Source organism: Myxine glutinosa, chromosome 6 (genome assembly GCF_964187855.1).
Source record: "Myxine glutinosa chromosome 6, kmMyxGlut1.1, whole genome shotgun sequence".
NCBI lineage: Eukaryota > Metazoa > Chordata > Myxini > Myxiniformes > Myxinidae > Myxine > Myxine glutinosa.
In genome coordinates, this window is record NC_136266.1 from 48053385 (window position 1) to 48079467 (window position 26083).

The following is a 26083-nucleotide window of genomic DNA, read 5'->3' on the forward strand; positions in this document are numbered from 1 at the left end:
GGGTTTGAACATTTTATTCGCCGGTGCAGCCTTGTGAGCGTGCCAAAGTCTGAAGCCTCAGCCTAGTGTCAGTTCTGCATATATCTTTTTTTTATTTATTAGACATCCTATGGATGTAAATGAACACTCATTTTACTCTGCGCTCGTTGCACATCACGTGCAGCGAATTTCACCCCTCCCTCCCCCTCCGCATTTATTGTAAATTTTTTTTAAAGGCTTATGTACACCGCCCTTGATGCTCGCTTTGCAAGCCACCGTCTACAATTCCAATAGAAGTGACATAATTACTCTTTTATGGAAAATGGTTTTCGAGTTTGTTTTATCCTAAAAGAATAGACTGTGGTGAACACACATTCGTGTGAAAAGATTGGTCTTTAAAACCAGACTCCATCATTATTAAGGGGGACAGACATCAGTACAGACACACAAACTGACATTGTGTGTTATATGGTAGACGCTATGGATGTAAATGAACACTCGTTTTACTCTGCATGTATTGCACATCATGTGCAGCGAATTTCACGTCCCTGCGGCTGGTATTCATTGTTATTCAAAAAAAAATTCACTTCTGTACACTGCCCTTGAGGCTCGATTGAGAAGCCACCATCTACAGTTCCAATTTGAAGAGATGTAATTATTCTTTTATGTGAAATGTTTTTCGAATTTTTCTATAAAAAATAGAGCATAGTGAGCACAGTCATGCTAATGGAATAGCCATTAAACCTCACTCAAATCATACTTATGAAGGGGGACAGACAAATATGCGTGTATCTTCTCCATTTATTCGACTTTCTACGGACGGACGTAAATTAACACTCGTTTTACTCTGCGTGTGTTGCACATTACGTGCAGTGAATTTCACCTCCATGCGCCTTGTATTATTTAAAACAAAAACGCTTCTGTACACCGATCTTGAGGCTTGGTTTGCAAGTCAATGTCTGCATTTCCAAAAGAAGAGACATATTTACTCTTATTTTGGGTCTTCTGAGTCCTCAGGGTCTTTTGGATCTTCTGCGTCTTTTGGGTCATTTGAGTCTTTTAGGTCCTCTGGGTCTTTTGGGTCATTTTAGTGTTTGGGGTCCTCTGGGTCTTTGGGGTCCTCAGGTCTTTTCAGTCCTATGGATCTTCAGGGTATTTACAGGTGTTTGGGGTATTTTGGGTCTTTGGGGTTTATTGGGTCCTCGGGGTCTTTAAGGGTCTTTGGGCTTTTTTCAGTCTTTTGGGTCTTCAATGGTTTTTGGGGATTTTGGGTCATCAGGGTATTTTGGGTCTTCGATGTCTTTTTGGTCTTCTGGGTCTTTTTGATCTTTTCAGTCTTTGGGGTATTTTGTGTCTTCAGGGTATATAACCATCTTTGGGAAATTTTGGGTCTTTGGGGTCTTTAAGGGTCTTCAGGGTCTTTTCAGTCCTTTGGGTCTTCAGTGTCTTCAAGGGTCTTCGGGACTTTTGGGTCTCTGTGGTCGTTTGGGTCTTTTGGGTCTTTGCAGTCTTTAAGGATCTTTGGGGTATTTTGTGTCTTTGAGGTCTTTTGGGATTTTAAGGGTCTTTGGGTATTTTGGGTCTTTTGGGTGTTTTCGGTCTTTTGGGTATTTGGGGTCAATTGGGTCATCGGCATCTTTTCGGTCTTCAGGGTCTTTTCGGTCTTTTGGGTCCTCGGGGTCTTCTGAGTCCTTGGGGTCTTCTGAGTCCTTAGGATAATTTGAGTCCTCGATCGTTTTGGTCCTCAGGGTCGTTTGGGTCTTTGGGGTTTTTAAGGGTTGTTGGGGTATTTTGGGTCTTTTGGGTCTTCTATGGTCATCGGGGTCTTTTGGATCCTCGGGGTTATTTTGGATCCTCGGGGTCGTTTGGATCCTCGGGGCCGTTTGGATCCTCGGGGTCGTTTGGATCCTCGGGGTCGTTTGGATCCTCGGGGTCGTTTGGATCCTCGGGGTCGTTTGGATCCTCGGGGTCGTTTGGATCCTTGGGGTCGTTTTGGTCCTTTGGGTCTTTTGGGTCCTCAGTCTTTTAGATATTTTGACCGGTGGACACAGTCGTGTTCAAAGGTTGCCCATTAAAACCCCACTCAAATTCCTCCTAAAGCGCGACTCAAAGCTTTTAAACTCCACCCTTATAAAAGGGGTACAGACGTCAGTACAAACACACAAACACACAAACTGACTGTTTTTTTTTTGGTAGATGTTGTATTATTTGACCCCACCTTAGGCTTTACCTTTCAATACATTTACGCAACACTAAGGCATAATTCCGAGCAAAACTTTCATTGCAAGTGACCTATCTATGTTCGTCATCATGATAAACTGCACAGTTAAACTGTGCATTGTATCAGTGATCCATCACTTTCCTCCTCAACCCCCTATCCCCCACCCACCACCATCCCAACCCATCATACTTTAAGGACTTTCTCTTGTATAAATCAGTCTGCATATTCAGCCAAAATTTCGTCTTCACAGCATGCAGAGTGCGTTTAATTCGTACATCCAGACCCGATGTATGCATCTGCCACAGGCAGCAGAACACTCCACGTCATGCCTCCTGCTGCATGTTCGCCTCATACTTATGCAATCTGTCTGGCAGTTACATCCAATCAACCGAAGGAGTTCTTCAGGAGCTGGTGCCAAGTCAGGCTGCACTGGAACAAGTCTTCAATCTCTCTCCATCCATCCCCACTCCTCTGGCTGAATCTCATTTCTATTTCCCTTCCATAGTTGGATTTGGTTGGAGACACAAAGACAGTGGTATTTTGCTGCTGTTGATGTGGGTAGCAGACTTTGTGGCTGCACATGATACGTTCTGTTAGCAGCCTTCTCACAAAAAATGATTGTGTCGCAGTGAGTTTATGTCTTCTGTGGCTTTCGAGTCATATAAACACAACAGAGCATTCTCTCCCACGTTTACATAATCATGAATTGAAGCTGATTGTGTGTCAAATACCTTGTCTTGCTCACAGAAGTTGCTATTGCAGTTGGATTTCTTGAGGGAAGCTCCCTTTTGCCATATATGCAGGAGGTAGTGTCACATCCATGAAGAGCTTGTAGGAAGGGAATGTTGGAGCACAGATCAGGGCGAAGTTTCTGTTTGACCACCTTCACGTGCCACACACATGCTTTCTTCATGTCATTCTTTGGCTCGGGTCAGAAAAACAGGCCACATGTCTCAAGGCTGGTGTGGTAAATCAATGGGATTAACAGATCTGTATGGTCATCACCTACCAGTGCAGTGTTGGTCATGGTCGCTCACTCCACGGATATCTGTCCAATGAGGAGAGCAGCATTGCCAGAAGCATGAGTTGGCTTACATTGCACATTCTATAACTTGTCACGAAGCATCATGACACACCACTGCTTGTTTGTTTTGTTTACCATGAATTAGTCCTTTGTCACAATAAAGCGCATGTCCTCATTGAATGTCACAGTTCCTCTGGCACCTCGTTTTGCTCGTCGATGGTGTGTCATGTCCTTTGTGAATATACCATCATACCCATCAAACACCACGATGGCTTTTCCATACTTTTTTGTTGCATCGTTAGTGTACCGAGCACATATCTCTTTGTATGTCGATCCACGTGTATACAGGATGCGGTGAAGTAGTTTCCCACCATCCAATACGTGATGGACTTCGCCTGTTATTCCTGGAATCTTGGGTGCCATGAGAGAACAGATGGCATCTGCCAGAACTGGCTTCTCAGGTTCCTCGGAGTAGTATTGCAGAATCGAACAAAGTTGGGGAATGGCTGCACAATTCAAATTGGAAAACTGATTCCAGGTCATTTGACATTTTTGTGGCAAGCGTCAGTTGCTGGAAAAGTCGTCGAGGGTGCACTTGTACGCTATCACTATCAATCATCACTGAAGATTCTGTGCCTAATGTGACGTCCTGATCCTTCTCTTGAATGTGAACTCAGTAGCAGTTCTTTCCATTCATACAGGCAGTCCCCGGGTTACGAACGAGTTCCGTTTTAAGTCTGTCTGTAAGTCGAATTTGTATGTAAGTCGGAACAGTTGCGTACGGTTCACATCTAGCGTCAATTAGTCAAATGTTTGTCTAAGTATATAGTATATATTTTACCTAAAACATCTATAGGTATAAAAACAACAACAACACAACAACAATATGCATTTTAAGGCCATTTTCCCTGCTAGAGCGGGGGTTAGCCTTGCGGTCCCCATGACAATCTTCTCCATTTTGCCCTATTTTCTGCATCTCTCCTTGTTAACCCCCTTGCCCGCATGTTTTCTTCCACCATCTTTAGCCAAGTCTTTCTCGGTCTTCCCCGTCCTCTACTTCCTTCTACATTTATTTCCATCACTCTTCTCAACCAGTCACTTTCATCCTTCCTCAACACATGACCAAACCATCTCAACCTGTTCCTCTTCACAGCATCAATCACAGGCTCTATTCCCATCATCTTTCGCAATTCATCATTTGTCTTCCTCTCTCTCAGCGACACTCCGCACATCCACCGAACCATGCGCATTTCCACCCTTTCCAGCCTTTGTTGCTGCTCTACATTCATGACCCATGTCTCGCTCCCATAAATCATAACACTTCTCACACATGCAGCATACACCTTTCCCTTCAGCTTCAACGACACTCCCCTCCTCATCAGCATGCCACTCAGTTCCCGAAACTTCTTCCATGCACATCTCACTCTAGCAACCGTTGCCGAGTCTGATCCACCTTCTCCATTCAGCATGTCTCAGAGATAGCAAAATGTTTTCACACCTTCCAGCTTCATGCCGTCTCCAAGATCCAACTCAACATTTCGTCCATCTGCAGCTCCCTCTGTGCACACCTTACATTTGAATGTAGCTGCCACACTGGTTAATGACCCTCTCAGACCACTACATTTTTGATGAACCCACTCAGCGCAAATTGTACATTGAATGGAGTTCACTCCGACACCCTTCCTGCACACAGCACAGGGCCACTTCCCAGTTCTTTCCACCTCACCACATGCTTTACCACTTGCCATCACCTTCATCTTTCCTATATTCACCTTCAGACCTTTTGTCTCCATACTTTCCTTCCACTTGTTCATCTTTTTATAGGTATAAACACATGAAAGAAAAATTTCTTAAACTGTTTAGATAGAAAAGAAAAGCTAATGATTAAAGGTTAACACTTACTCTCGTTCCAATTGATGTCTTGCAAACCTTGAAACGATCATACCTAGATATATCTCTCCGAGATGATGGGCCTGGTGTTGGAGAGGATGGACCTGGTGCTGGAGAGGATGGACCTGGTGCTGGAGATGATGGACCTGGTGCTGGTCAATTTTCTTAAAGTAAACATCAAGGGTGGCTTGAACAGAGCTTTTCTCATATGTCTCTTGTCTACCGCTCCCCTTATTATATACTTTGTGTGCGTTTGATTTTTTCTATTTGTGATAAATGTTAGCTCTTTCACGAGCCTCGATTCTGTATACAAAAAAAAAAAAAAATTTTTTTTTTTTTTTTTGTCGGTTCGTAAGTACGGGCGTTCGTAAGTCGGGCGTTCGTAACCCGGGGACTGCCTGTATTGATCAGGATGGTTCTTCCAAAGGCTTTTGATGTGTCAACATCGACTGTGTTCTGTGCATATACACCTGTGGAGATATTACACAAGTTTCGAGCAGAGCTGAAGGGGTTTCTCTCTTGTAGGTAGCTAAGAACTGTGTGCATGTCTTTCATGTCTCGTGCTTGTCTAGCCTGTGTCATGTCCTTGTTGTTATGGAAGTACAGCTAATACATATTATGCCAATGAGGGAATGATGATGCGTTCCTGTGATGTATGTACAATAAAGTAGTCCCATCATGGCTGCTCACTGAACGGGTGTGTCTCCATCATTCCCGGGCTTTCGGATACTGCTACACTTGTTCTGCTACCCTGTGTTGTAGTACACCTGTGTTAGCTCCTGCATGGCATTGTTGACTTCTGACAAGCTGACATGGAAAGCAGCCACGTAAGATGTAGTTGTTCTGTCATTCCTCACCCTCTCATGAGTCCACCACCGGTTTTCATACTTCTCATCAGCACCTGATCTATGATTACATCTGAGGACAGGCCAACCTATAGATGATCACTTCTTCTGATAACATGGTAACCTTCTTCGAAGTGTTGGTAGACATGTGGATGTTCCACCTGAAGCTTGGACATCTGCTGCACACATACTCAGGCCGATTTTATGTCGAGGTTATGCCCAGATGCTGCCAGGAAGGAAAGCATTTCCGAGACCACTTCAAGATGTAGTGAAGACTTCCAACCACCACTGAAAGATTTCCGACCTGAGCCAACCGTGATCCTTTCTGCCTCCTTAGCCCTTCCACCTTCACCCACCCCCAAGACCACCTCCTTCCAAATTTTCCAGTTTTTCCTTCCTGAGACTTTGCTTCCGTATCCATCTTGTCCACCCTGTGCATCCTCTCCTACCCCTCTTTCCTCAACACTTCCCTTATTTGTCAATCTCCCTTTATTTTATCCTTCAACTCTGCTGTTGGTGTTTACCCCCCTCTCCCTGCTGTTCCTTTTGTTCTGTTGCATCCTGATTCATTAAATGTTCTCGCGCTTCCACGAGCCTTAATGTTGCATACATAAAACTAGCCTGATCTCACCCCCTCAGTTCAGATTCAGACCCTGTCACTCTACTCTGAACATGCTGCTTTTGCTCTCCCTAAAATGAATGGGGACCCTCAATCTCAGACATGAGATCAGGACAGTCTCTCTGGATATCTCTCAATTCTTGAATAATTGACAAAGGGCCGTGCTCTCCAATCTCACTGCTTACAGCATCAAAGGCCACCTCCCCTCATGGCTTACAGAGTTAGACTTCCTCCATCTCGTAGTCAGTGGATGACTCATTGGGAAACTCACTTCTCATCTCATCTCCTCTCCCTGCTGAGGTTGGATTACCTACCTCATGGCAGTGTCTTGGGCCCAGTCCTGTTTCTCGTCTTCATCAACTATCTTTATTATTCACTTGAAAATCCTGCTTATCTCTTTGCTAATGACTCGACCATCTGCTGTAGCATCTCTCCTCTTTCAGATAAGCAAGCAACAGCCTCTTCCCTCTCTGCAGACCTTGATATAATCAGGAGCTTCTATAACACTTGGATTATGTCTGTTGAACACTGACACATCTCTCACTCTGTTTCTCTGAAACAACCATCTGACAAACCTTCCCTTCTCCTTCCAAACAATCCTCTTGAAGAAATTCAGTCACTCAAACCTTTGCACCTCACAAACAGCCATGATCTTTATTGAGCAAACCATATATATCCAAGCTTTCCTCTAAGACAAGCCAACTGGACAGACTTTCTCGTGAAAAGTCTTTCCTTGGCAAATCTGAACGTTTTATCAACTTTCCAGGCCTTCACTTGCAGCTCAATGAAGTACTTTTCTCCCTTTGTACTGGTGCCCCTGCCTCAACACTTGCACTTCTTAATGCCATGGAAACCAAGGCCCTCAAAAATCGATGGAATCTCTCCCAATTAAACCGAGTCTGTGGCCTTGTTGCACTCACATTCAGACAGGTCCGTGGCCTCACTGTGTTCGACCACCTCCTTTCTGGTCTTGCCCTCTCTGCCCTTTCCTTTCTCTGTGCACTCCTCCACCCCCACCTTCATGGTTCTGCAGGGTGCACAGTCTACTAGTTACTAGTACCCCACATCTGGCAAAGCTCCGAAAACCCAAGTTCACTGCCCACGTCCACTCATTTTTACCTCCACCATCTGCAATGGACGGAAGTTATGTTTTCACCCCTGTCTGTTTGTCTGCCTGTTTGTGTGCAGGATATCTCAAAAATATGGATTGCTTAGATTTTGGTGAAGATCCAAATCTGGATCCGGATACGAGAATTTGAAAAATGTTAGTGATTCTTCACCATTGAGAGATGGGGCCAAAACCATATAAAACATGCTATATCAAAAGGTTGTGGAGGAGATATGACAAAACTAGGTGGATGAGTTGGTTAGGTAACAAGACAAGGCGATTCAATCTTGGTTTAGGCAAAAATCTAGATCTGGCCTATCAGTGGGATACAAAACGTAAAGTAATCAGTTTGGTGGAGGTACGCACTCCACCAAGTGCCCTCTATTTTCCTCTGTTTCTCTCGCCTGTGAAACCAACTTCCTTATAGTCTGTTCAATCCCATTTCCCCTCCCGGGCTCCAAGATGGTTGTTCACCACCATCTCAGGTTCACCCCCATCCATACTTATGTCACCCCCCCCCCCCCCCCTCCATCCATATTATTGATCTTTTCTACTCTCATTAATCCCCACCTCATGCCTAACCCTTCTTTTTCTGATTGTTGTGTCCTCCCCTCTACCCATATTTCGCCCACCTTCTTAACTTCCTCTTCTTGCTCTGTTTGAGCCTTTGCCCTGCTTGTTCATTACCTGTGTCTTCCTTCCTCTTCTTGCTCTGTTTGAGCCTTTGCCCTGATTGTTCATCCCCTGTCTTCCTTCCTCTTCTTGCTCTGTTTGAGCCTTTGCCCTGATTGTTCATCCCCTGTGTCTTCCTTCCTCTTCTTGCTCTGTTTGAGCCTTTGCCCTGCTTGTTCATCCCCTGTGTCTTCCTTCCTCTTCTTGCTCTGTTTGAGCCTTTGCCCTGCTTGTTCATTCCCTGTGTCTTCCTTCCTCTTCTTGCTCTGTTTGAGCCTTTGCCCTGATTGTTCATCCCCTGTGTCTTCTTGCCCCTCCCTTTGATTTCATTCTTTCCCATCCCCATTTTTCGATCATCCTACCCTATTTTTGGGGAATTTCCCGCTTTTCACGATGTTATTTTTCTTCTATTATGTCCTGCTCTGTTATGTTTTCTAACTCTTCCATGAGCCGAGACTTTGTATACAATAAAAGTATAAGTCTGTATTCTGCCGGACGGCCTGTTACTATCGAGCAATAGCACCTGTTGTGCAATTGTATTTTGGTTTTGTGATGCAGGAAGGAGAGTTATTGTATAAAAAAAAGTTCTTACTTCGTTCATTAATGATCAGATTTGATCATCGCGTTTAGTACGTAAATTAATTTGATATCCTGCCTTTCCCTGCTGTAATATTTATCTTGGTTAATTATTTCAAGAGTACAGTGGAATTTTAAGATCATAAAATTAAACACAAGTTTGCAAATATTGAACATGAATCCAGATATGTACTATAACTGATTCGGTACATCTAGACGTATCAGTGGTAGTTGGTTGTTTGGTTGGGTGGTTCGTTGGTTGCTTGGTTAGGTGGTTGGTTGGGTGGGTGGGTGGTTGGTTGGTTGGTTGAGTAGGTTGGGTGGGTGGTTGGTTGGTTGGTTGGTTGTTGTGTTGGGTGGTTGGTTAGGTAGGTGGTTGGTTGGGTAGGTAGGTGGTTGGTTGGGTAGTTGGGTGGTTTCGGTGGTTGGTTGTTTGGGTGGTTGGTCGTTTGGGTGGTTGGTTGTTTTGGTGGTTGGTTGGTTGGTTGTTTGGGTGGTGTTGGTGGTTGGTTGGTTGGTTGTTTGGGCCGTTGGTTGTTTGAGTGGTTGGTGGGTTGGTTGGTTGGCTGTTTGGTTGTTTGGTTGTTTGAGTGGTTGGTGGGTTGGTTGGTTGGCTGTTTGGTTGTTTGGTTGTTTGGGTGGTTGGTTGGTTGTTTGTTTGAGAGGTTGGTGGGTTGATTGGTTGTTTGAGTGGTTGGTTGGTTGTTTGAGTGGTTGGTGGGTTGGTTGGTTGTTTGTTTGGGTCGTTGGTTGTTTGTTTGGGTCGTTGGTTGTTTGTTTGAGTGGTTGGTTGTTTGAATGGTTGGTGGGTTGGTTGGTTGTTTGTTTGTTTGGGTCGTTGGTTGTTTGTTTGAGTGGTTGGTGGGCTGGTTGGTTGGTTGGTTGTTTGGGTGGTTTTGGTGGTTCATTGGTTGGTTGGATGTTTGGGTGGTTAGTTAGGTGGTTTTTTTGGTTGGTTGGTTGGGTGGTTCATTGGTTGTTTGGGTGGTTGGGTAGGTGGTTGGTTGGTTGGGTGGGATGGTTTGGTGGTTGGTTGTTTGTTTGGGTGGTTGTTGGTTTGTTTGAGTGGTTGGTGGGTTGGTTGGTTGGTGGGTTGGTTGGCTATTTGGTTGGTTGGCTATTTGGTTGGTTGGTGGGTTGGTTGGTTGGTTGGTTGGTTGGTTGGTGGGTTGGTTGGATGGTGGGTGGGTGGGTTGGTTGGTTGGTTCGTGGCTTGGTTGGTTCGTGGGTTGGTTGGTTCGTGGGTTGGTTGGTTGGTTGGGTGCTTGTTTGGTGGGTTGGTTGGTGGGTTGGTTGGCTATTTGGTTGGTGGGTTGGTTGGGGGCTTGTTTGGTTGGTGGGTTCGTTGGGTGCTTGTTTGGTGGGTTGGTTGGCTCTTTGGTTGGTGGGTTGGTTGGGTGCTTGTTTGGCTATTTGGTTGGTGGGTTGGTTGGTTGGTGGGTTGGTTGGGTGCTTGTTTGGTTGGTGGTTTGGTTGGTTGGTTGGTTGTTTGTTTGGGGGGTTGGTGGTTTGTTTGAGTGGTTAGTTGGTTGGTGGGTTGGTTGGGTGGTTGGTTGTTTTGGTGGGTGGTTGGTTGGTTGTTTGTTTGGGTGGTTGGTGGGTGGTTAGTGGGTTGGTTGCTTGCTTGGTGGGTTGGTTGGTTTGTTCTTGGTTGGTGGGTTGGTTGGGTGGTTGGTTGTTTCGGAAGTTGGTTGGTTGTTTGGATGGTTGGTGGGTTGGTTGGCTGGTTGGTTGTTAGGGTGGTTTTGGTGGTTGGTTGTTTGTTTTGGTGGTGGGTTGGTTGTTTGAGTGGTTGGGTGGTTGTTTGTTTTAGGTGGTTGGTGGGTTGGTTATTTGATTGGTGGGTTGGTTGGGTGCTTGTTTGGTTGGTGGGTTGGTTGGTTGTTCGAGTGGTTGGTGGGTTGGTTGTTTGTTTGAGTCATTGGTTGTTTGTTTTAGTGGTTGGTGGGTTGGTTGGTTGTTTGAATGGTTGGTGGGTTGGTTGGTTGGCTGTTTGGTTCGTTGGTTGGTTGGTTGTTTGGGTGGTGTTGGTCCTTGGTTGGTTGGTTGTTGGCTTGGGTGGTTCATTGGTTGGTTGGATGTTTGGTTGGTTGGGTAGGTGGTTCGTTGGTTGTTTGGGTGGTTGGGTAGGTGTTTGGTTGGTTGGGTGGTTGGTTGTTTTGGGATGTTTTGGTGGTTGGTTGGTTGTTGGGTTGGGTGGTTCATTTGGTTGGTTGTATGTTTGGGTGGTTGGTTTGGTGGTTTTTTTGGTTGGGTGGTTGGTTGGTTGGTTGTGTAGTTCATTGGTTGTTTGGTTGGTTGGGTAGGTGGTTGGGATGTTTTGGTGGTTGCTTGGTTGGTTGTTTGTTTGGTTGGTTGGTTGTTTGGGTGGTTGGTTTGAGTGGTTGGTGGGTTGGTTGGTTGTTTGTTTTGGGTGGTTGGGGGGTTGGTTGGCTATTTGGATGGTTGGTGGGTTGGTGGGTTGGTTGGCTATTTGGTTGGTTGGTGGGTTGGTTGGTGGGTTGGTTGGTTGACTATTTGGTTGGTTGGTGGGTTGGTTGGGTGCTTGTTTCGTTAGTGGGTTGGTTGGTTGGTGGGTTGGTTGGTTGGTTGGTTGGTGGGTTGGTTGGGTGCTTGTTTCGTTCGTTGGTGGGTTGGTTGGTTGGTTGGTGGGTTGGTTGATTGGTTGGTGGGTTGGTTGGTGGGTTGGGTGCTTGCTTGGTGGGTTGTTTGGTGGGTTGGTTGGCTATTTGGTTGGTGGGTTAGTTTGGTGCTTGTTTGGCTATTTCGTTGGTGGGTTGGTTGGTTGGTGGGTTGGTTGGTTGGGCGCTTGTTTGGTTGGTTGGTTGTTTGGGTGGTTGGTGGTTTGTTTGAGTGGTTGGTTGGGTGGTTGGTGGTTTTGGTGGGTGGTTGGTTGGTTGTTTGGGTGGTTGGTGGGTTGGTTGGCTGGTGGGTTGTTTGGGTGGTTTTGGTGGTTGGTTGTTTGTATGGGTGGTTGGTTAGTTGTTTGAGTGGTTGGGTGGTTGTTTGTTTGGGTGGTTGATGGGCTGGTTCGCTATTTGGATGGTTGGTGGGTTGGTTGGTTGACTATTTGGTTGGTTGGTGAGTTGGTTGGTTGGTTGGCTATTTGGTTGGTTGATGGGTTGGTTGGTGTGTTGGTTGGTTGGTTGTTTGTTTTGGGTGGTTGGTTGGTTGGTTGGTTGGCTGGCTATTTGGATGGTTGGTGGGATGGTTGGTTGGTGGGTTGGTGGGTTGGTTGGGTGGTTGGTTGTTTCGGTGGTTTTGGTGGTTGGTTGTTTGTTTGGTTGTTTGTTTGGTTGGTTGGTTGGTTGGTGGGTTGGTTGGTGGGTTGGTTGGTGCGTTGGTTGGGTTGTTGGTTGTTTGGGTGGTTTTGGTGGTTGGTTGGTTGGTTGGTGGGTTGGTGGGTTGGTTGGTTGGTGGGTTGGTTGGCTATTTGGTTGGTGGGTTGGTTGGGTGCTTGTTTGGCTATTTGGTTGGTTGGTGGGTTGGTTGATTGGTGGGTTGGTTGGTTGTTTGTTTGGGTGGTTGGTGGGTTGGTTGGTTGTTTGTTTGGGTGGTTGGTGGTTTGTTTGAGTGGTTGGTGGGTTGTTTGGGTGGTTGGTTGTTTGTTTGGGTGGTTGGTGGGTTGGTTGAGTGGTATGGGTGGTTTGGTTGGTCGTTTGGTTGATTTGGTTGTTTGGTTGGGTGGTTGGTGGTTTGTTTGAGTGGTTGGTGGGTTGGTTGGTTGCGTGGTTGGTTGTTTGGATGGTTTGGTTGGTTGTTTGGTTGGTTTGAGTGGTTTGGGTGGTTTGGTTGTTTTGTTGGTTGGTTGGTTGAGTGGTTTGGGTGGTTGTTTGGTTGTTTGGGTGGTTGGTGGGTTGGTTGGGTCGTTGGTTTTTTGGGTGGTTTTGGTGGTTGGCTGGGTGTTTGTTTGGGTGGTTGGTTGGTTTGGTTGGTTGGTTAGTTTACTTTTGTCTGCATGTTTCCTTCGCACTGTTGGATACTGAGTGGAAACCTATTGAACGAAATCCAATAACCTCTGATATTAATTTATCGCATCAGCTTGCCAGTATAACTGACATTTTTGAGTCAATATTTCTACAGTTTCCTTTGTTGAACTCAAACCAATTTTTCAAGTCAATTGGTTATGCTCCATATCCAAGCTATTAACATGTTCACCTCTGAGAAGGCTTGTTAACGTTTCTCGATCTCTATAAGACCTTCTGGTGTGGTGCCAGCAGTGGTGGCCTTGCATGCCGGATCATAGTTTGAAGGGTTTGTTAAGCTAGATGGTATACAGCAATTAGCTGCAGGTTGCATCATTTTTCAGGCATGGCGATGCCACTGATGTAGTACCCCCAACAGATGGAGGTAGGAATTTTGAATTTGACCCGGGTTAGCCCGATTATCACCAGGGCGGTAGAGGGCTGGAGCTGTAAAAACTTGCTCGTGGTGGCCCTGCTTTGCTAATCTTATCAGAGCAAATGCCGAAAGCTGAGCGGCAGTTAAATATCTCAACAACCCCAGGAAGTGCCAACGGCTTCGGGCGGATGAGTGTCTGGGGAGAGTAACGAAAACCTTTATGGAGGAAAGGCCATCAGGAGGTGAATGAATTGAATGATTCATTTAATCAACAAGCACTTGTTGTCTTGCAAGCTTCATCTTGGTTGATCTATACTAGATCCATCACATAAAACTGGGGTTAGCAAATGCAAGGGCATGCTTCAGTTTAAAAAAAAACCCTCGTCACTGGTTCTCCAGGTTGGCAGTTGGGCAATGGGCCAGCAACCCAGTTCTATGAAAAAAAACAACTATGAAGCTACGGAAACCGGTTGGCCATATGCGCTTTGGGATGTGTAGTGGATATGAATGAATGAAACGATGGTGGTTATCATGACAAATTGGCTTATTTACGTAGCATCTTTATGGACCACGAGCGAGTGTCAGCAGTTGGGACCATGGGCTGTTAGGGTTAGGGTTAACCAATGAGTATTCCATCCCTGCTGCTTTCCTAACTTGACCAGGGTGACATTTTGAATTTGGTGAAGCAGTGACTAGTCGGGTGAAAGACGAGTATGCTACTTCTGCACTATCCTAGCTCATTTATAGGCCAAGTTACCTCTTCCTTTGTCTCGGTCTTTGTACGTTCATGGCGTCACAGAGTGGATCAATTATGAGAAACATCAAGAGTTGTGGCTTTCACGAGGATTTGAACAAGTGACTGCTCCTGGCAACCGCTATTTGAAGCCCGTTAACGTTATTGATGTGGTTGTCGTGGTTCGGGATAGCCTGTTACTAAGCATTGCTGTGGCCGTGTTTATTTAGATTATCTGGCATTTAAGGTCGATATTGGCACTTGTAAAAAAACATTTTGAAGAGCTTGTAGGGAAGATATATAAAAAAAATTCTCTCCTTTTTACAAGGTGATTTTGGAATGTGAGAATGCAGAAATGCAAGGATTGTTTCTAACAGTCTCGGGTTTCCATTAAAAAGCTTGTACATGTATTGCATGAAAGGCAAGTTCATTAGGTGGCAACTGGCAATTGGCAGTATGTGGGATTTCAAATGTAGGCTTACGGCATCATGAGGCAATTGCTTATAGATGGAACCAACAAACAGATGAGCCCGAAAGAGTGTGCATTATTTATTTATTATTTATTGACACTCTCCTCCCCCTTGGCCCTTTCCACATCTGTTTTTGTCTCTCAGAGAAACATTACTCTTTCATGAAGCACAGGAAGTGAGTTGTTCTGCGTCATGCCAAGGAATTAGGCGGTTACCCTCATTCTCACCCCTCACCTAACCTCAGCCCATTTTACGTCTGATCAAAATGCAGAAAGTGAAGAACAGCCATGAAACTGACAGAGTAAATGGCCTACTTGGTCTTCAACATTCCCTGATACCAAGTATTGCCTAGGTTTATGGGCCTGATACCAGATTATGTCATAGTGTGATAAATAATAATCTAGAAGTCTTTCCAAGTTCACACCCGCTACAAATAATATTTGGGCACCAGCTAGGCAAAAGGCCCTTTACAAACAACTGTGTATTAGTAGATCTTTTACATCCAAAATTCTGTTTCTCACCTATGCATCAATTTTATAGGACTAGAGACCAGGTTTGAAAATAAATACCTGCAAAATGACTCGTGTGTAGAATTTGACGTCTTGGACTCAAGACCATGTGGTTAGAGCTTTAATACGATCTGCACATCGGGTCATTCCAGGTCATCTCACCTTGTGGTCCCGAGGTGTCCATCCAATATTTTCCTGAAAAACAAACACCCTTTATAGGCAAAATATTCTACCAAAAAAAACTTAAGTCCCAAATTATATATTGTTTTGATGTTGTTGCTCTGAAAATAGGGTGTCACGACCATGTGTTTTCTTTGTTTATTTGTTTTTTTGCACTCAGGGAAAATAAAGCCTGTTATTGATGTTTTGGGAGGCTCGTATGTTGCCAAATTAGATAAAGATATTAAGCCAAACCTTTGAACCCTGGGTGACTGACCCAACGCTTTCAGGATATATCCTCGAAAACAGTGTACCTTTGCAATTTTAAATTTACAGACATCTGAAAACAGATATTTTGTTTTCTGTTGTGGCATTTTAGGGATGTGCATTTCACCCAGTGCCCACAAAGTGGTCAGTAGAATTCCATTTTGTGTCCGCATGTGTGTATCGTCACGTTGATGGGTCTGACTATCGTCACCTGTCACTCCAGGGGTTTGTACAAACCCTGAAGATCGATGAGCTTACGAAATTTACACTGCGTTCATTTAACAAGTTAAGATCCCCTGAGGATCGCCCAATAGATAAACCGAATTTGGCAATTGGTCCAGGCATCCATTAAGGCAAAACACAAGATGTTTCTTATAGTAAATGGTTTATTTAAAATGAATACAGGGGTCAGGGTGGACGAGACACCAATAAATAAATTGGACGAAACAGGAGGTCGACAGACACAAGTAGGAAGAAAGGAAAACACTTTAAATTATGCACAAATGGAATCCTTCTATGTTGCCAAAATACTGGATTTGAACGACGAAAGGGAACACAAGTGAGGACTAAAGGCAGGCACATGGTGTTCTCTGCTGTAACATGACCCATGGTCATGCAGGCTGGTGTGGCACAGGACAAAGGTATAACACAGGTCGGGAGATGAGAGAATAGCGATGAGGAGCTGGCATTTGCGGATCTCCACTGGTGTTCACATCTTTCCGCTGGTCTTTCATTGAGAGCGACGAAGCAGAGAGATGGCATCTCCAAGAAGCCCAACTCATCTGCCATGCCCATGCATGGACACGGCTTTTACCACCTTTTATGACCCACCCTCATACATGGCGGGTCCGGGCGGCTCTACCTTTGAGGCCATTCTGCCCCTCTCCAGGCCTCTGCATCACACTATAACACAGCGGCCAAAATGCCTGTGATATTGTCCATTTTGGTGATGAATGCCACAAGTCTTCCACCTGGCTTCGCCTACACAGAAGGTTTTATAGCATACAACCATATCCTATTCTACTTTTAAGGTTTATAATTCCTGCCTGTCAGTGTCCATATCACACACAACTTACTTCTGACAGATCCTGAAAACAGGAATAAATTGAAGCTCCTCAAGCACACGGTCCTTCTATTCTTACCACATTCTATCTATGGACTATCACCTCCCCCGCCCCCAACCCTTATCCCTCATCATCAATGTACCATACTCCTTCCAGAGTTTTTGCACCAATGAAGCAATCTCTTGGCAAGGGTTACGCTGGGTAGTTTGGTGTTGCCATGTCAGCGGTCAGTCAGTGCAGGCATTTACAATCCTAGCAAAGGCGCCGGGGATAACTCACCTATTAATTCGCAAATGATACCATGGGATCTTTAAAGTCTACCAATGACCATTGCTGGCTAATAACTTGATGTCCTTCCGTCGGACTCGATGCACATTGATGCCTCACTCTACATACAAAACACAAGGGCAACAGTTTATAGCTTTGTCGAGATCCAAACCCAGGCTAGACGGCTCAAAGATGATTGTGCATACCTCGAAGTTATTCTTCCAGCCCCTTCATAACACTTGGTTATCTGTACATTCCCAACAAGCATGAGTCATTCAAATAATTTATAAATGCATGGCTCGGGTCAAAAGTGGATCCACAAGAAATAATAATGCTAAAATTGTCCCTCATTACAGTGCATTATAGAGTACGTGGGCAACTGATGCGATAGTTGATTTCTCGGTTTCGAGAATGTCAAAAACTGTCATCCGCCATCCAATTTATTCTTCCGATGCACTATGTGTCCTCTGATGGCTGTGGAGTCCAAATCTGGGCTGGCACACACACCCACAGGTCTGACATTGTAGCTTGTGCTGGTAGTAAGTGTCGTGGACAGTCGCTTCAAATCATGCAATCAGCATAAATCTCTCAAAATGAAGAGTCCCAGCTTTCACTTTGCTTTTCCATAGTAACCGGCCAGATGCAAGCTGCTCCCAGGAATTAGGATCGATGTTTGTCTTTAAGGCTCTCCTTGAGGGTGGCCTTATAATGTTTGTATTGACCACCCAGATGTCATTTACCTTGGGTCAACTCGCCAAATCAAATTTGCAACCCTTCATCCATACGAAGAATATAACCAGTCCATCTCAGCTGTATTTTATGGAGAGTAGCTTCCATGCTGCAGGCCCTAGCTCAGCGTAGTACCTCATTATTTATGACTTTGTCCTGCGATCGGGTCTTCATGATGTATCTGAGATGGCGATGGTGAAATTCCTCCAGGGCATTGGTGTGGAATTGGTAGCAGACCCTGGTAGGTAGGTGTGGAATTGTTACTCTGGTAGGTGTGGAATTGGTAGAATTGGTAGGTAGACAAGTGTTGTTGCAAAGCATACTTCCAAGTTAGGTGAACTTATTGACAACGTTGACAGTCATACCATCACCTTTAGTATTGGGTGATGCAAATGGTTTGCCAGGTGCTGGTTGATAAGTCATCAGTCTTTGAGATGCTGATCTGTAGACCATCATTTCTAGAGGATTCAGAAAACTTGTTGGCCTTATGCTGCATGTCCTTAGTATATGCAACCGGTGCACAGTCATCTGAATGCAGGAACTCTCTAATCAGGGTACCTGTGACTGGTTGAGTCACACAGTCTGAGAGGTTAAATAGTTTCTCACGTCCGAACCTGATGGTCACACCTGGTGGTATGTCTTGGACTGCCTCTTGAACCATGGCTGTAAGGAATAGGTTCAAGAGTGTTGGTGCAATAACACCACCATGTTTAATACCAATAGTCACTTCAAAACACGTTGATGTTTCCCAATTGGTGCAGATAGGCCCTGTCATCCCAACATTAATAAGTCTGGAAGAGATTTTTTTTATCTGGGCAGCCAAATTCGGAGAGTAGCTGCCAGAAACCAAGCGGGATTAACAGTGTCAAAGGCCTTGGTGAAGTCAATGAACACGATGTAGAGATAGATCCTCATGGTTTTCTGTGCATTTCTCTTGGAGTTGGCAAGCTGCAAACACCATGTCTGCTGTCCCATTATATTGGCTCTAACGGCATTGTGATTCTGGCAGGATCTCGTCTGCAATATTCTGAAGCAAGCGATTAACCAAAACATTGCTCAGCATCTTGCTCACAACACCGAGAAGGCCAATGCCTCTGTAGATTCCACAGATGCTCTTCGAGCCCTTGCGTTTCCAGATGCTATTGATGTTGGTATCCATAAGGTTTTGTGGGACTGCTTATTGAGTCCATATATTGTTAAAGAGAGTCAGAATATGGGTGACAAGCTCAGCACGACCATGTTTCAAAATTTCTCCAGATTTATCATCTGGCCTTGGAGCTTTACCTCTCGGAAATCTACTGATAGCGTAAATAACCTTTTTGCGTGAGGGTTTTTATTTGTCTTGAGGTACATTGCAGTTTATGTTGAGCTACTCTATAATGCAGCTTCTTGGTAGAGGAATGTAGCTGTACTATGAAAGTTCCGTAAGCACGTTTCTTTTCTTCCAGAAGTACAGAGATTTTTGCATCATTTTTATCAAACCCGTCCTTGTGTTTGTGTTTTTGATAACCGAGGGATTCTCTTCAAGTGGTGGGTACTTTGGCCCATAATTGATTCCGCTCTGCTTCGACATTGTCATTGGCAGGGGTCATTGATTTCAGGTTTTTATTTAGTACTAGCAGGGGTACCTGGTGTTGCCTGGTGATGTTCTAAGCCTGTTGCCATTTTGAAGAAACCAAATTTTGGTTTTATGCCTTTGCCCGCGAAGGTGGCCAGAGGCATTATGTTTTTGGGTTGTCCGTCCGTCCGTCCATCCGTACGGGCTAAACCTCGTTTTCCTCAGCCACCACATGTCCGATTGAGACAAAACTTTCAGGGTAGCAGCGACACCCAGGTAGAATGTTTTTATGATAATAGTGCCTTCATAGGTCACATGGTGTGGCAGCCATCTTGGATTGAATGCAAAGCCTTCCGTTTCCGGTCTTGCTGGCGAGGGTTTCGTTTATTCGCAGCTCTACACGCTCTCCATCGAAATCGAAGTTAAGTAATTGTTCCCATTTGTATTTTCGTTATAACTGTATTTCTTTTATGGTGTATGTACGTATATTGTCCCGACGAAGATTTTCGGTGCAAATCTTTCATACCTGTATTGAAAATCGTGTTAATTCGTGTCGTGTCTTGAGCTGAGGCCTTGTACAGTGTACACTGTACAACCTTGAGGCTTTGTTTTTCTCTCAGCGGTCCGTCGTTTGTGATCCAATAACTTTCGTTCTCTGTTTTCCCAGTCTTTTCACCCCATAGCCTACTTCCTTATGTAAATCTCAACTTAAAAAGAAAAAAAAAGACTACCTTCTCTGTGCTCATTCGTTTATTCATTCATATTCGTTCGTTCGTTCTTCGACCACGTGTTTCTCCCCCATTTCCCCAGATAGATTGTCAAATTTCAACTCGTTATTTTATCGTCCATGCGATATTGTTTGATTATAGTTAGTTTTGGTTTGAATTTCCTGTAACTCGTAATTAATTAATCGTGTTCTTCTCCTCGTGTGTGGCCTTGTAGTTGTACCCCCGTCGGTGTTTTGTTAACTTAAGCGTGTTTTGCTTGGCTCTTAGTTTTTCCCTTCTACCCCGAACATAATACTCTGTCTAACGTTCTAAATCCTCACCCCCCTCCCCCCCAAAAAAAAACAACCCAAAAAAAAACCAAAAACATTTATTTTCCTTTCTCCACGTGTACTGTTGTCTCATCCTGTATTTTCTGTCCAGGTGTGCTGTTCGCCCCGCCCCCATTATCTCCTTGCCATCCACCGTTTGCCCTGTTCACGTGACTCGTGGTGGTCCCTCTCGGCTCTCCCCCCCCCCCCCCCCCCCGTTGGTATTTTTGTGCATATAAGATTGTTCACAGTTCTGTTTAAATATTATTTAAATATGTTTAACCTTTCCCCTTCTGTGTTTTATTCAGTGGTATATTACAACACGCTGTTTTTCTTCCTATTTAAAAGGCTTTTCTCAATTTCCTCTCCATCTCATTCCACTTCAAAAAAAAAGAAATTCAATATCTTATACGTCTCCCTCACTACATGGTCTAAATTCACATTCATTCCATCCCTCCTCCATCGTTCTGAATCGGATTGCTAACTTGAAAATCACAACAAACCCAAATTGTTATCAATGTTCGTCTTTCATTAATCATTCACTTTCTAAACTCCCCTCTTGCCCCTCCCATCCAAATCCCCCCCCCTTGCACCTACACTCCCCCCTTGCCCCTCCACTCCTGAACTCCCCCCTTGCCATTCCCCTTCTAAACTCCCCCCTTGCCCCTCCCCTCCAAATCCCCCCCCTTGCCCCTCCACTCCTGAACTCCCCCCTTGCCCTTCCCCTCCTAAACTCCCCCCTTGCCCCTCCCCTCCAAATCCCCCCCCATGCCCCTACACTCCTAAACTCCCCCCTTGCCCCTCCACTTCTAAACTTCCCCCTTGCCCCTTCCCTCCAAAACTCCCCCCTTGCCCCTCCCCTCCTAAACTCCCCCCTCACTCCTCCCCTTCAAAACTCCCCCCCAACCCCTCCCATTCAATTCTCCCCCCATACCATTCCTCTCCAATTCTCCCTCCTCCCCCCTCCTCCTCCAAGCTGCCTCCTCCCCACTTCGCCTCCCTTCTATCTCATACCTCCACGCCCCCAAACCTTCTACTTTCCTCTGCGCCCCCCCCCCCCCCCCGCAAACAACCCCTCACTGTGCCTCATCCCTTCACCATCAAACCTTTCATCCTCCTCATCCTTCCCTTTCTTGGAACTCTTCTGCAATATCTGACACACTATCAACTGCTCTCCCTACCTCCCCCTCTCATCCTTCATCTTACCCTACTCCTCCCCTTCCCTGTCCTGTACCCGATGCTCCCCCTCTCTCTTCATTAACGGTATGGACCTCAAACATCCGGGGCCTTCGCTCAAACCTGACTGATCTCTCCATACAGGTTGCTTCTGACAATCCAGACTTGATCTGCTTAACAGAGACTTTCCTCCTTCAAGATGTCTCTGATTCCTTAATATCTCTTCCTGGTTACTCCCTCCTCCGGTACGATAGACCTGAGCCTCGGCCTGGTGGTGGGGTGGCTATCTTTATCAAAAACTCTTCCTCACTCTCCTTGCACTGCCCTCTTTCCTCCTCACCCCCAGGAGTACCTCTGGCTACGGCTTCCTCTCCGCTCCCACCTTTTGTTCATATGTGTTCTGTACCGTCCCCCAAACAGTGATGACTCCATCTACATTTCACTGTCTGACAACATGGACCAACTTCTATCCACTCATCCCAACTCTCTCTTCCTCATATGTGGTGATTTCAACTGTCATCATGCCACCTGGTTGGGTGTGGGTTCCTCTCTCACCAGTCATGGCACCTCAGCAAAGGACTTCTGTGACTCACTGGGATTGACACAATCTGTCAATTTCCCGACCCGGATCTCAGCCAATGGAGTATCTTCTCTTCTAGACTTGGTTATGACAAACTTCCCTGCTAATGTCTGCTGCTCTTCTTCTGCTCCAATCGGTTCTTCTGATCATGTGCTTGTCAAAGTGGACATCTCTCTGGCCATTCTCAGAGAGCCTCCACAGCGTCGACGAGTCTGGCATTTCACTCAGGCCGACTGGGACGGTCTTCAAGCAGCCATCAATCGTCTGGATTGGTCTCCCATCTCCACTGCCTCTGACATCAATTCTTCCTGGGAATTCTTCCAAAGCAAACTGATCTCTCTCATGCACAGATTTATCCCATCTCGCCTTCAGTTGTCTTACCCTTCCTCCCGTCCATGGTACACTGAATCTTGTGGTGAGGCAGTTGCCCTGAAACAACTTGCCTTTGCCTCTTGGAAGGCTAATCCAACTGAAGGCAATCTCAGTTCCTTCCACCAAGCTCGGAACAAGTGTGTGTCTACCCTCAGGAGAGCCAGGAAACAATATCTCTCCGTTCTCAAGACCGAACTCTCTTATCTGTCGCCCTCTTCCAAATCCTGGTGGCGTCTGGTCAAATCCGTTTCTGGTGTTTGTTCCCCCTCCATCCCCTCCCTTACCTCAAATTGGCCACACAGTTGACATCGCACGTGACAAAGCCGAATGCTTCAACTCTGTGTTTGCCTCAAAATCCTTAGTCCCAAACCCATCTCTCTCTGTTCCCACCTTTCCCAGTCGAACCCAACTGCTCCTGGAATCTGTGTCCTTTTCTCCTGACAAGGTGGAGGAGTTTTTGTCAAACCTCGACTCTGATTCTGCAACTGGACCAGACGGCATCAGCCCACGGGTCCTAAAATCCTGCTCTGCCGCTCTGTCTCACCCTCTCTCTATTCTTTTCACCCTATCTTTTGCTCAAGGTCATGTGCCAGCATCCTGGAAATCAGCTAACATTACCGCTTTACACAAAAAAGGTGCAAAAACAGATCCTTGCAACTACAGACCAATCAGCCTGCTCCCAATTATCAGCAAAGTCATGGAATCCATCATTGCTTCGGATATGAAATCTTTCCTCTTCTCCAATGGCTTGATCTCTGATCATCAATTTGGTTTCAGACCAGGTCACTCTACTCTGGACATGCTGCTTCTGCTGTCTCAACAATGGATGGAGGTCCTCAATGCCAAACAGGAAATCAGAGCTGTCTCCCTTGACATATCACGTGCCTTCGATACAGTCTGGCACCCAGCTCTGCTCACCAAACTCTCCTCCTATGGTATCCGTGGAAATCTCCATGCATGGCTTGCGGACGTCCTCTCTGGTCGTAGTCAACGTGTGGCCCTGAATGGATTTCTCTCATCTCCCCTTCCTGTTCAGGCTGGAGTTCCCCAAGGCAGTGTGCTGGGCCCTGTGCTTTTTCTGGTCTTTATCAATGATCTCTCCGACTCTCTGGAAAATCCTCTCTATCTCTTTGCTGATGACTCCACTCTCTGCCGCTCCATTCCTCTTCCCTCAGATCGGCAGTCTGCAGCCTCCTCTCTCTCTCTGAAGACCTGGACAAAATCACAGACTGGTCAAACAACTGGAACATGTCTTTCAATCCTGAGAAATCTCACTCTCTTACTATGTCTCTCCGAAAAGATCGACTGGACAACCCTCCCATATACTTTCTCAACAAGCCTCTCCAAGAAGTTCTGTCGCTCAAGCTTTTGGGTCTCACTATCTGCCATGATCTTTCTTGGGAAAACCACATTTCCAAGCTGGCCTCCAAAGCCAGTCGCCGACTGGGCATCCTCCGTCGTGCGAAGTCCTTCCTCGGCACACCTGAGCTCCTCACCACATACAAGGCTTTCATCCGCAGCTCAATGGAATACTGTTCTCCCCTATGGGCTGGTACTCCTGCCTCACACCTGGCTCGGCTTCACGCTGTTGAATCCAAAGCTTTCAAAATCATTGGAATCTCCCGCGATGAAGCTATCTCTGAGGGCCTTTCACTCACTCACCGCAGGCAGGTAGGTGGTCTTTCTGTCTTCTACCGACTCCTCTCCGGCCTTGCTCCCCCAGCTCTCTCTGTGCTCTGTCCCCCAAATATTCCTACAGGTCGCACAAGATCTGCCAGCAACCCTCTGATGGTTAAACTGCCGAAATCTCGGCTCTCTGCTCACCTTCACTCTTTCATTCCTCTTTTCTCCCGCCTCTGGAACAAACTCCCACACTCCCTTCAATCCCACTCCTCCCTCCAGGTCTTTAAAACAGCTGTTCACCACCATCTCTTATCTTCCCCCATCCAAAACCTTGATCTTTTCTACCCCCACTAATTCACCCCTGATCCACCTTGTTTGAAATTCCAACTTCCTTCCTGGAAGTCTTGGCAGTGTACATATGTTTATACCTCTCCCACCCCCTCCCCCCCCCCTTCACATGCCTCCCCCCCAAAGCCCTCTCCCTCCCACAGATCTCTCGATGTCTCCATGTCTCTCGGTCCCTGCTCTCAAATGTTTTGTTTGTGTCCTTCCCCCTCTCTCCCCATCTTGTCTACTGCTCCCGATGTTATTTGTTGTATGTGTCTGTTTGCCTTTCTGTGTGATTAATGTTCGCTCTTTCACGAGCCTCGATCTTGTATGCAAAAAAAAAAATAATAATAATAAATAAATAAATAAAATAATAATTTTAAAAAATTCTTGGAAACTGCTGAATGGAAAAAAATATTTTAATCGAACTCCTTATCCTAAAAATCTGAAATTGCATACATATGATCTATGACCCATTTGTATTGAAATCTTAAATTTATGACATCAAAGGTCACATTATTTGGCAGCCATATTGGATTGAACTTAAAACCTTAAAAAAGCATCTTCTCCCAAAGCACCAAAGCAATCGACTTGAATCTTTACGTGTTATTGAGTTAACCCACCTGGTGACTTGACATAGCAATTAAAGGTTGATCACAAAAACGTCATCGGTCACATAGTGTGGCAGCCCTATTGGATTGAAGGAAAATATGAAATAATTACATCTCAGAAACCGCTTACCCTATCGATGTAAAACTTGACAAATGTCATCTAACACCATTGCTGCATATAGTTTGAAAATGATGACGTTGTAGGTAATGTGGTTTAGCAGCCATCTTGAATAGAAAAACGAGCCATATCCAATCAACATGAAACTTCACAAACGTGATCCCCTACCCATACATATGCAGAGTGTACATTTTTGATGTCATATGTCACGTGGTTTGGCAGCCATATTAGCTTGAAACCCAATATTTTTCATAAACACCTTCTCCGAAACCGCTTTACCGATCAATGTGAAACCTGTCCTGTTTGGTAAAAATGTGATACTTTAAAACAGCTGAAGGGATTTAAATCAAACTTGTATATTTTTAGGACCGTCAACGAGGGCATCTACCTATTGTTGTCACAGACAGGGACTACGTGGAGGCATATTGGTGATACAGTCGCATTGCTCTAGTTTTCTATTTTTTATGGGGAACTGAAACACTTCCTGGCATCCACTAAGGAATGGGGCCGAGGATCATATAATATTACCTTTCACAAGCCAGGATCACAAAGGCTTCGGCAATATAGAGCGATTTTATATTTATTTATTTATTTCCTTAAATTAAAAAAATCCAACTTTTTTTTTTTTTCATCTTTCAAATATATATATATATATATATATATATATATGTTGCCTAAACCACTCCCCTGCACTCACTGATGAACCTCTGAAAGGTTTATGAAGATCTGTTTGACCATCTCTGAGAATGTTGACACACACAGACAAACACAGACACAGACAAACGGCTCTCTTATAGTATAGATTGAAGCAAGCCTGGTTTCTGCTTAACGGTAAAGGTGGCTGCCTTGATTTCCTAGGGTCCTGATTTTGAGCCCCTGTCATGCCATTGAATTAACACAAGGTGGGTTGACTCAGCCTGCCATCCTTCTGAAGTGGGCTAAATGAGTACAAGCTGACTGATAATGGGGCTGGGGCTGGGGTGGGGTGGGGGGGGGGGGGATAATGGGGGCATCAGCGCCACAGTAACACCCCAACAAAATGATGCAGCCAAGCAGCCACAGGCTGCAAACGAACCACCACCACCCCACCACCAGGAGACTTAGTTGCAGTTTGGGGATTATTCAGGGGTTGGATATATCAATCGTCCTCATTGTCTTGCAAGTCGATTTTCTGTGCTGAAGTTGTATTTTCAACTTTATCTTTGTGCA

At 45.3% G+C, this 26083-nt stretch overlaps 1 protein-coding gene and 1 long non-coding RNA gene across 2 annotated transcripts in view; both read left to right on the forward strand.

Moving 5' to 3' along the window:
* Positions 1 to 5808, forward strand: part of LOC137429177 (uncharacterized) — an 83635-nt gene extending 77827 nt beyond the window's left edge. The window contains exon 4 of the long non-coding RNA XR_010984826.2: positions 5174 to 5808. This is a non-coding gene — a long non-coding RNA (uncharacterized LOC137429177). The remainder of the gene's footprint in view (positions 1 to 5173) is intronic.
* The window catches only part of LOC144892601 (uncharacterized), a 1198808-nt gene that overhangs the window by 561385 nt on the left and 611340 nt on the right, over positions 1 to 26083 (forward strand). The gene's annotated exons all lie outside the window — the stretch shown is intronic.